General features: G+C 51.1%; 2 non-coding genes across 2 annotated transcripts; both read left to right on the top strand.

Annotated features, from left to right (window-relative positions):
* The first annotated feature begins 4,608 nt into the window (after positions 1-4,608).
* Positions 4,609-4,685, top strand: Trnas-cga. The gene has a single exon. It is a non-coding gene; the product is annotated as a tRNA-Ser (tRNA).
* Positions 4,686-10,322: 5,637 nt separating this feature from the next.
* On the top strand, positions 10,323-10,399 carry Trnas-cga. The gene has a single exon. It is a non-coding gene; the product is annotated as a tRNA-Ser (tRNA).
* The last annotated feature ends 59 nt before the right edge of the window (positions 10,400-10,458 follow it).

The following is a 10,458-nucleotide window of genomic DNA, read 5'->3' as shown; positions in this document are numbered from 1 at the left end:
CTGCAAGGTTCGCAGGAGAGCTTCTGTTAGCTTTGGAAGGTAGGAGACGAGGTACTGGCAGGAGTAAAGCTGTGAGCATGGGGTGTGAGTTGTGCTTGGGTGGCTCAGTTGGTAGAGCACTTGCCCGCGATAGGCAAATGTCCCGAGTTCGAGTCTCGATCCGGCACGCAGTTTTAATGTGCCAGGAAGTTTCATACCAGCGCACACTGCACTGCAGAGTGAAAATCTCATTCTGGAAACGTTCCCCAGGCTGTAGCTATGCTATGTCTCCGCAATATCCTTTCTTTCAGGAGTGCTAGTTCTGCAAGGTTCGCAGGAGAGTTTCTGTTAACTTTGGAAGGTAGGAGACGAGGTACTGGCAGAAGTAAAGCTGTGAGCATGGGGCGTGAGTTGTGCTTGGGTGTCTCAGTTGGTAGAGCACTTGCCCCCGAGAGGCAAAGGTCCCCAGTTCGAGTCTCGGTCCGGCACGCAGTTTCAATCTGCCAGGAAGTTTCATATCAGCGCACACTCCGCTGCAGAGTGAAAATCTCATTCTGGAAACATTGCCCAGGCTGTAGCTATGCCATGTCTCCGCAATATCCTTTGTTACAGGAGTGCTAGTTCTGCAAGGTTCGCAGGAGAGCTTCTGTTAACTTTGGAAGGTAGGAGACGAGGTATTGGCAGAATTAAAGCTGTGAGCACGGGGCGTGAGTTGTGCTTGGGTGGCTCAGTTGGTAGAGCACTTGCCCGCGAGAGGCAAATGTCCCGAGTTCGAGTCTCGGTCCGGCACGCAGTTTTAATCTGCCACGAAGTTTCATATCAGCGCACACTCCGCTGCAGAGTGAAAATCTCATTCTGGAAACATTCCCCAGGCTGTAGCTATACCATGTCTCCGCAATATCCTTTATTTCAGGGGTGCTAGTTCTGCAAGGTTCGCAGGAGAGCTTCTGTTAACTTTGGACGGTAGGAGACGAGGTACTGGCAGAAATAAAGCTGTGAGCATGGGGCGTGTGTTGTGCTTGGGTGGCTCGGTTGGTAGAGCACTTGCCCGCAAGAGGCAAATGTCCCGAGTTCGAGTCTCGGTCCGGCACGCAGTTTTAATCCGCCAGGAAGTTTCATATCAGCGCACACTCCGCTGCAGAGTGAATATCTCATTCTGGAAACATTCCCCAGGCTGTAGCTATGCCATGTCTCCGCAATATCCTTTCTTTCAGGAGTGCTAGTTCTGCAAGGCTCGCAGGAGAGCTTCTGTTAACTTTGGAAAGTAGGAGACGAGGTGCTGGCAGAAGTAAGGCTGTGAGGATGGAGCGTGAGTCGTGCTTGGGTGGCTCAGTTGGTAGAGCACTTGCCCCCGAGAGACAAAGGTCCCGAGTTCGAGTCTCGGTCCGGCACGCAGTTTTAATCTGCCAGGAAGTTTCATATCAGCGCACACTCCCCTGCAGAGTGAAAATCTCATTCTGGAAACATTCCCCAGACTGTAGCTATGTCATGTCTCCGCAATATCCTTTCTTTCAGGAGTGTTAGTTCTGCAAGGTTCGCAGGAGAGCCTCTGTTAACTTTGGAAGGTAGCAGACGAGGTACTGGCAGAAGTAAAGCTGTGAGGATGTAGCGTGAGTCGTGCTTGGGTGGCTCAGTTGGTAGAGCACTTGCCCGTGAGAGGCAAAGGTCCCGAGTACGAGTCTCGGTCCGGCACGCAGTTTTAATCTGCCAGGAAGTTTCATATCAGCGCACACTCCGCTGCAGAGTGAAAATCTCATTCTGGAAACATTCCCCAGACTGTAGCTATGTCATGTCTCCGCAATATCCTTTCTTTCAGGAGTGCTAGTTCTGCAAGGTTCGCAGGAGAGCTTCTGCTACCTTTGGAAGGTAGGAGACGAGGTACTGGCAGAAGTAAAGCTGTGAGGATGGAACGTGAGTCGTGCTTGAGTGGCTCAGTTGGTAGAGCACTTGCCCGCGAGAGGCAAATATCCCGAGTTCGAGTCTCGGTCTGGCACGCAGTTTTAATCTGCCACGAAGTTTCAAATCAGCGCTCACTCCGCTGCAGAGTGAAAATCTCATTCTGGAAACATTCCCCGGGCTGTAGCTATGCCATGTCTCCGCAATATCCTTTCTTTCAGGTGTGTTAGTTCTGCAAGTTTCGCAGGAGAGCTTCTGTTAACTTTGGAAGGTAGGAGACGAGGTACTGGCAGAAATAAAGCTGTGAGGATAGAGCGTGAGTTGTGCTTGGGTAGCTCAGTTGGTAGAGCACTTGCCCGCGAGAGGCAAATGTCCCGAGTTCGAGTCTCGGTCCCGCACGCTGTTTTAATCTGCCAGGAAGTTTCATATCAGCGCACACTCCTCTGCAGAGTGAAAATCTCATTCTGGAAACATTCCCCAGACTGTAGCTATGTCATGTCTCCGCAATATCCTTTCCTTGAGGAGTGCTAGTTCTGCAAGGTTCGCAGGAGAGCTTCTGTTAACTTTGGAAGGTAGGAGACGAGGTATTGGCAGAAGTAAAGCTGTGAGGATGGAGCGTGAGTCGTGCTTGAGTGGCTCAGTTGGTAGAGCACTTGCCCGCGAGAGGCAAATGTCCCGAGTTCGTGTCTCGGTCCGGCACGCAGTTTTAATCTGCCAGGAAATTTCATATCAGCGCACACTCCGCTGCAGAGTAAAAATCTCATTCTGGAAACATTCCCCAGACTGTAGCTATGTCATGTCTCCGCAATATCCTTTCTTTCAGCAGTGCTAGTTCTGCAAGGTTTACAGGAGAGCTTCTGTTAACTTTGGAGGGTAGGAGACGAGGTACTGGCAGAAATAAAGCTGAGAGCATGGGGCGTGAGTTTTGCTTGAGTGGCTCAGTTGGTAGAGCACTTGCCCCAGAGAGTCAAAAGTCCCGAGTTCGAGTCTCGGTCCGGCACGCAGTTTTAATCTGCCAGGAAGTTTCATATCAGCGCACACTCCGCTGCAGAGTGAAAATCACATTCTGGAAACATTCCCCAGGCTGTAGCTATGTCATGTCTCCGCAATATCCTTTCATTCAGGAGTGCTAGTTCTGCAAGGTTCGCAGGAGAGCTTCTGTTAACTTTGGAAGGTAGGAGACGAGGTACTGGCAGAAATAAAGCTGTGAGCATGGGGCGTGATTTGTACTTCCGTGGCTCATTTGGTAGAGCACTTGCCCTCGAGAGGCAAAGGTCCCGAGTTCGAGTCTCGGTCCGGCACACAGTTTTAATCTGCCAGGAAGTTTCATATCAGCGCACACTCCGCTGCAGAGTGAAAATCTCATTCTGGAAACGTTCCCCAGGCTGTAGCTATGCTATGTCTCCGCAATATCCTTTCTTTCAGGAGTGTTAGTTCTGCCAGGTTCGCAGGAGAGCCTCTGTTAACTTTGGAAGGTAGCAGACGAGGTACTGGCAGAAGTAAAGCTGTGAGGATGGAGCGTGAGTCGTGCTTGAGTGGCTCAGTTGGTAGAGCACTTGCCCGCGAGAGGCAAATGTCCCGAGTTCGAGTCTCGGGCCGGCACGCAGTTTTAATCTGCCAGGAAGTTTCATATCAGCGCACACTCCGCTGCAGAGTGAAAATCTCATTCTGGAAACATTCCCCAGACTGTAGCTATGTCATGTCTCCGCAATATCCTTTCTTTCAGGAGTGTTAGTTCTGCAAGGTTCGCAGGAGAGCCTCTGTTAACTTTGGAAGGTAGCAGACGAGGTACTGGCAGAAGTAAAGCTGTGAGGATGTAGCGTGAGTCGTGCTTGGGTGGCTCAGTTGGTAGAGCACTTGCCCGTGAGAGGCAAAGGTCCCGAGTACGAGTCTCGGTCCGGCACGCAGTTTTAATCTGCCAGGAAGTTTCATATCAGCGCACACTCCGCTGCAGAGTGAAAATCTCATTCTGGAAACATTCCCCAGACTGTAGCTATGTCATGTCTCCGCAATATCCTTTCTTTCAGGAGTGCTAGTTCTGCAAGGTTCGCAGGAGAGCTTCTGCTACCTTTGGAAGGTAGGAGACGAGGTACTGGCAGAAGTAAAGCTGTGAGGATGGAGCGTGAGTCGTGCTTGAGTGGCTCAGTTGGTAGAGCACTTGCCCGCGAGAGGCAAATGTCCCGAGTTCGAGTCTCGGGCCGGCACGCAGTTTTAATCTGCCAGGAAGTTTCATATCAGCGCACACTCCGCTGCAGAGTGAAAATCTCATTCTGGAAACATTCCCCAGGCTGTAGCTATGCCATGTCTCCACAATATCCTTTCTTTCAGGAGTGCTAGTTCTGCAAGGTTCGCAGGAGAGCTTCTGTTAACTTTGGAAGGTAGGAGACAAGGTACTGGTAGAAGTAAAGCTGTGAGCATGGGGCGTGAGTTGTGCTTGGGTGGCTCGGTTGGTAGAGCACTTGCCCGCAAGACGCAAATGTCCCGAGTTCGAGTCTCGGTCCGGCACGCAGTTTTAATCTGCCAGGAAGTTTCATATCAGCGCACACTCCGCTGCAGAGTGAAAATCTCTTTCTGGAAACATTCCCCAGGCTGTAGCTATGCCATGTCTCCGCACTATCCTTTCTTTCAGGAGTGCTAGCTCTGCAAGTTTCGCAGGAAAGCTTCTGTTAACTTTGGAAGGTAGGAGACGAGGTACTGGCAGAAGTAAAGCTGTGAGCATGGAGCGTGAGTTGTGCTTGGGTGGCTCAGTTGGTAGAGCACTTGCCCCCGAGAGGCAAAGGTCCCGAGTTCGAGTCTCGGTCCGGCACGCAGTTTTAATCTGCCAGGAAGTTTCATATCAGCGCACAATCCGCTGCAGAGTGAAAATCTCATTCTGGAAACATTCCCTAGGCTGTAGCTATGCCATGTCTCCGCAATATCCTTTCTTTCAGGAGTGCTAGTTCTGCAAGTTTCGCAGGAGAGCTTCTGTTAACTTTGGAAGGTAGGAGACGAGGTACTGGCAGAAATAAAGCTGTGAGCATGGGGCGTGTGTTGTGCTTGGGTGGCTCAGTTGGTAGAGCACTTGCCCGCGAGAGGCAAATGTCCCGAGTTTGAGTCTCGGTCCGGCACGCAGTTTTAATCTTCCAGGAAGTTTCATATCAGCGCACACTCCGCTGCAGAGTGAAGATCTCATTCTGGAAACATTCCCCAGGCTGTAGCTATGCCATGTCTCCGCAATATCCTTTCTTTCAGGAGTGCTAGTTCTGCAAGGTTCGCAGGAGAGCTTCTGTTAACTTTGGAAGGTAGGAGACGAGGTGCTGGCAGAAGTAAAGCTGTGAGGATGGAGCGTGAGTCGTGATTGGGTGGCTCAGTTGGTAGAGCACTTGCCCCCGAGAGGCAAAGGTCCCGAGTTCGAGTCTCGGTCCGGCACGCTGTTTTAATCTGCCAGGAAGTTTCATATCAGCGCACACTCCGCTGCAGAGTGAAAATCTCATTCTGGAAACATTCCCCAGGCTGTAGCTATGCCATGTCTCCGCAATATCCTTTCTTTGAGGAGTGCTAGTTCTGCAAGGTTCGCAGTAGAGCTTCTCTTAACTTTGGAAGGTAGGAGACGAGGTACTGGCAGAAATAAAGCTGTGAGCATGGGGCGTGAGTTGTGCTTGGGTGGCTCGGTTGGTAGAGCACTTGCCCGCAAGAGGCAAATGTCCCGAGTTCGAGTCTCGGTCCGGCACGCAGTTTTAATCCGCCAGGAAGTTTCATATCAGCGCACACTCCACTGCAGAGTGAAAATCTCATTCTGGAAACATTCCCCAGGCTGTAGCTATGCCATGTCTCCGCAATATCCTTTCTTTCAGGAGCGCTAGTTCTGCAAGGTTCGCAGGAGAGCTTCTGTTAACTTTGGAAGGTAGGCGACGAGGTACTGGCAGAAATAAAGCTGTGAGCATGGGGCGTGAGTTGTGCTTGGGTGGATCGGTTGGTAGAGCACTTGCCCGCAACAGGCAAATGTCCCGAATACGAGTCTCGGTCCGTCACGCAGTTTTAATCTGCCAGGAAGTTTCATATCAGCGCACACTCTGCTGCAGAGTGAAAATCTCATTCTGGAAACATTCCCCAGGCTGTAGCTATGCCATGTCTCCGCACTATCCTTTCTTGCAGGAGTGCTAGTTCTGCAAGGTTCGCAGGAGAGTTTCTGTTAACTTTGGAAGGTAGGAGACGAGGTACTGGCAGAAGTAAAGCTGTGAGCATGGGGCGTGAGTTGTGCTTGGGTGTCTCAGTTGGTAGAGCACTTGCCCCCGAGAGGCAAAGGTCCCGAGTTCGAGTCTCGGTCCGGCACGCAGTTTCAATCTGCCAGGAAGTTTCATATCAGCGCACACTCCGCTGCAGAGTGAAAATCTCATTCTGGAAACATTGCCCAGGCTGTAGCTATGCCATGTCTCCGCAATATCCTTTCTTACAGGAGTGCTAGTTCTGCAAGGTTCGCAGGAGAGCTTCTGTTTGGAAGGTAGGAGACGAGGTATTGGCAGAATTAAAGCTGTGAGCACGGGGCGTGAGTTGTGCTTGGGTGGCTCAGTTGGTAGAGCACTTGCCCGCGAGAGGCAAATGTCCCGAGTTCGAGTCTCGGTCCGGCACGCAGTTTTAATCTGCCACGAAGTTTCATATCAGCGCACACTCCGCTGCAGAGTGAAAATCTCATTCTGGAAACATTCCCCAGGCTGTAGCTATACCATGTCTCCGCAATATCCTTTATTTCAGGGGTGCTAGTTCTGCAAGGTTCGCAGGAGAGCTTCTGTTAACTTTGGACGGTAGGAGACGAGGTACTGGCAGAAATAAAGCTGTGAGCATGGGGCGTGTGTTGTGCTTGGGTGGCTCGGTTGGTAGAGCACTTGCCCGCAAGAGGCAAATGTCCCGAGTTCGAGTCTCGGTCCGGCACGCAGTTTTAATCCGCCAGGAAGTTTCATATCAGCGCACACTCCGCTGCAGAGTGAATATCTCATTCTGGAAACATTCCCCTGGCTGTAGCTATGCCATGTCTCCGCAATATCCTTTCTTTCAGGAGTGCTAGTTCTGCAAGGCTCGCAGGAGAGCTTCTGTTAACTTTGGAAAGTAGGAGACGAGGTGCTGGCAGAAGTAAGGCTGTGAGGATGGAGCGTGAGTCGTGCTTGGGTGGCTCAGTTGGTAGACCACTTGCCCCCGAGAGACAAAGGTCCCGAGTTCGAGTCTCGGTCCGGCACGCAGTTTTAATCTGCCAGGAAGTTTCATATCAGCGCACACTCCCCTGCAGAGTGAAAATCTCATTCTGGAAACATTCCCCAGACTGTAGCTATGTCATGTCTCCGCAATATCCTTTCTTTCAGGAGTGTTAGTTCTGCAAGGTTCGCAGGAGAGCCTCTGTTAACTTTGGAAGGTAGCAGACGAGGTACTGGCAGAAGTAAAGCTGTGAGGATGTAGCGTGAGTCGTGCTTGGGTGGCTCAGTTGGTAGAGCACTTGCCCGTGAGAGGCAAAGGTCCCGAGTACGAGTCTCGGTCCGGCACGCAGTTTTAATCTGCCAGGAAGTTTCATATCAGCGCACACTCCGCTGCAGAGTGAAAATCTCATTCTGGAAACATTCCCCAGACTGTAGCTATGTCATGTCTCCGCAATATCCTTTCTTTCAGGAGTGCTAGTTCTGCAAGGTTCGCAGGAGAGCTTCTGCTACCTTTGGAAGGTAGGAGACGAGGTACTGGCAGAAGTAAAGCTGTGAGGATGGAACGTGAGTCGTGCTTGAGTGGCTCAGTTGGTAGAGCACTTGCCCGCGAGAGGCAAATGTCCCGAGTTCGAGTCTCGGTCTGGCACGCAGTTTTAATCTGCCACGAAGTTTCAAATCAGCGCTCACTCCGCTGCAGAGTGAAAATCTCATTCTGGAAACATTCCCCGGGCTGTAGCTATGCCATGTCTCCGCAATATCCTTTCTTTCAGGTGTGTTAGTTCTGCAAGTTTCGCAGGAGAGCTTCTGTTAACTTTGGAAGGTAGGAGACGAGGTACTGGCAGAAATAAAGCTGTGAGGATAGAGCGTGAGTTGTGCTTGGGTAGCTCAGTTGGTAGAGCACTTGCCCGCGAGAGGCAAATGTCCCGAGTTCGAGTCTCGGTCCCGCACGCTGTTTTAATCTGCCAGGAAGTTTCATATCAGCGCACACTCCTCTGCAGAGTGAAAATCTCATTCTGGAAACATTCCCCAGACTGTAGCTATGTCATGTCTCCGCAATATCCTTTCCTTGAGGAGTGCTAGTTCTGCAAGGTTCGCAGGAGAGCTTCTGTTAACTTTGGAAGGTAGGAGACGAGGTATTGGCAGAAGTAAAGCTGTGAGGATGGAGCGTGAGTCGTGCTTGAGTGGCTCAGTTGGTAGAGCACTTGCCCGCGAGAGGCAAATGTCCCGAGTTCGTGTCTCGGTCCGGCACGCAGTTTTAATCTGCCAGGAAATTTCATATCAGCGCACACTCCACTGCAGAGTAAAAATCTCATTCTGGAAACATTCCCCAGACTGTAGCTATGTCATGTCTCCGCAATATCCTTTCTTTCAGCAGTGCTAGTTCTGCAAGGTTTACAGGAGAGCTTCTGTTAACTTTGGAGGGTAGGAGACGAGGTACTGGCAGAAATAAAGCTGAGAGCATGGGGCGTGAGTTTTGCTTGAGTGGCTCAGTTGGTAGAGCACTTGCCCCAGAGAGTCAAAAGTCCCGAGTTCGAGTCTCGGTCCGGCACGCAGTTTTAATCTGCCAGGAAGTTTCATATCAGCGCACACTCCGCTGCAGAGTGAAAATCACATTCTGGAAACATTCCCCAGGCTGTAGCTATGTCATGTCTCCGCAATATCCTTTCATTCAGGAGTGCTAGTTCTGCAAGGTTCGCAGGAGAGCTTCTGTTAACTTTGGAAGGTAGGAGACGAGGTACTGGCAGAAATAAAGCTGTGAGCATGGGGCGTGATTTGTACTTCCGTGGCTCATTTGGTAGAGCACTTGCCCTCGAGAGGCAAAGGTCCCGAGTTCGAGTCTCGGTCCGGCACACAGTTTTAATCTGCCAGGAAGTTTCATATCAGCGCACACTCCGCTGCAGAGTGAAAATCTCATTCTGGAAACGTTCCCCAGGCTGTAGCTATGCTATGTCTCCGCAATATCCTTTCTTTCAGGAGTGTTAGTCCTGCCAGGTTCGCAGGAGAGCCTCTGTTAACTTTGGAAGGTAGCAGACGAGGTACTGGCAGAAGTAAAGCTGTGAGGATGGAGCGTGAGTCGTGCTTGAGTGGCTCAGTTGGTAGAGCACTTGCCCGCGAGAGGCAAATGTCCCGAGTTCGAGTCTCGGGCCGGCACGCAGTTTTAATCTGCCAGGAAGTTTCATATCAGCGCACACTCCGCTGCAGAGTGAAAATCTCATTCTGGAAGCATTCCCCAGACTGTAGCTATGTCATGTCTCCGCAATATCCTTTCTTTCAGGAGTGTTAGTTCTGCAAGGTTCGCAGGAGAGCCTCTGTTAACTTTGGAAGGTAGCAGACGAGGTACTGGCAGAAGTAAAGCTGTGAGGATGTAGCGTGAGTCGTGCTTGGGTGGCTCAGTTGGTAGAGCACTTGCCCGTGAGAGGCGAAGGTCCCGAGTACGAGTCTCGGTCCGGCACGCAGTTTTAATCTGCCAGGAAGTTTCATATCAGCGCACACTCCGCTGCAGAGTGAAAATCTCATTCTGGAAACATTCCCCAGACTGTAGCTATGTCATGTCTCCGCAATATCCTTTCTTTCAGGAGTGCTAGTTCTGCAAGGTTCGCAGGAGAGCTTCTGCTACCTTTGGAAGATAGGAGACGAGGTACTGGCAGAAGTAAAGCTGTGAGGATGGAGCGTGAGTCGTGCTTGAGTGGCTCAGTTGGTAGAGCACTTGCCCGCGAGAGGCAAATGTCCCGAGTTCGAGTCTCGGGCCGGCACGCAGTTTTAATCTGCCAGGAAGTTTCATATCAGCGCACACTCCGCTGCAGAGTGAAAATCTCATTCTGGAAACATTCCCCAGGCTGTAGCTATGCCATGTCTCCACAATATCCTTTCTTTCAGGAGTGCTAGTTCTGCAAGGTTCGCAGGAGAGCTTCTGTTAACTTTGGAAGGTAGGAGACAAGGTACTGGTAGAAGTAAAGCTGTGAGCATGGGGCGTGAGTTGTGCTTGGGTGGCTCGGTTGGTAGAGCACTTGCCCGCAAGACGCAAATGTTCCGAGTTCGAGTCTCGGTCCGGCACGCAGTTTTAATCTGCCAGGAAGTTTCATATCAGCGCACACTCCGCTGCAGAGTGAAAATCTCTTTCTGGAAACATTCCCCAGGCTGTAGCTATGCCATGTCTCCGCACTATCCTTTCTTTCAGGAGTGCTAGTTCTGCAAGTTTCGCAGGAAAGCTTCTGTTAACTTTGGAAGGTAGGAGACGAGGTACTGGCAGAAGTAAAGCTGTGAGCATGGGGCGTGAGTTGTGCTTGGGTGGCTCAGTTGGTAGAGCACTTGCCCCCGAGAGGCAAAGGTCCCGAGTTCGAGTCTCGGTCCGGCACGCAGTTTTAATCTGCCAGGAAGTTTCATATCAGCGCACACTCCGCTGCAGAGTGAAAATCTC

Source organism: Schistocerca piceifrons, chromosome 11, assembly GCF_021461385.2.
Source record: "Schistocerca piceifrons isolate TAMUIC-IGC-003096 chromosome 11, iqSchPice1.1, whole genome shotgun sequence".
Classification (NCBI taxonomy): domain Eukaryota; kingdom Metazoa; phylum Arthropoda; class Insecta; order Orthoptera; family Acrididae; genus Schistocerca; species Schistocerca piceifrons.
This window is presented reverse-complemented; position numbering and strand designations above follow the sequence as displayed.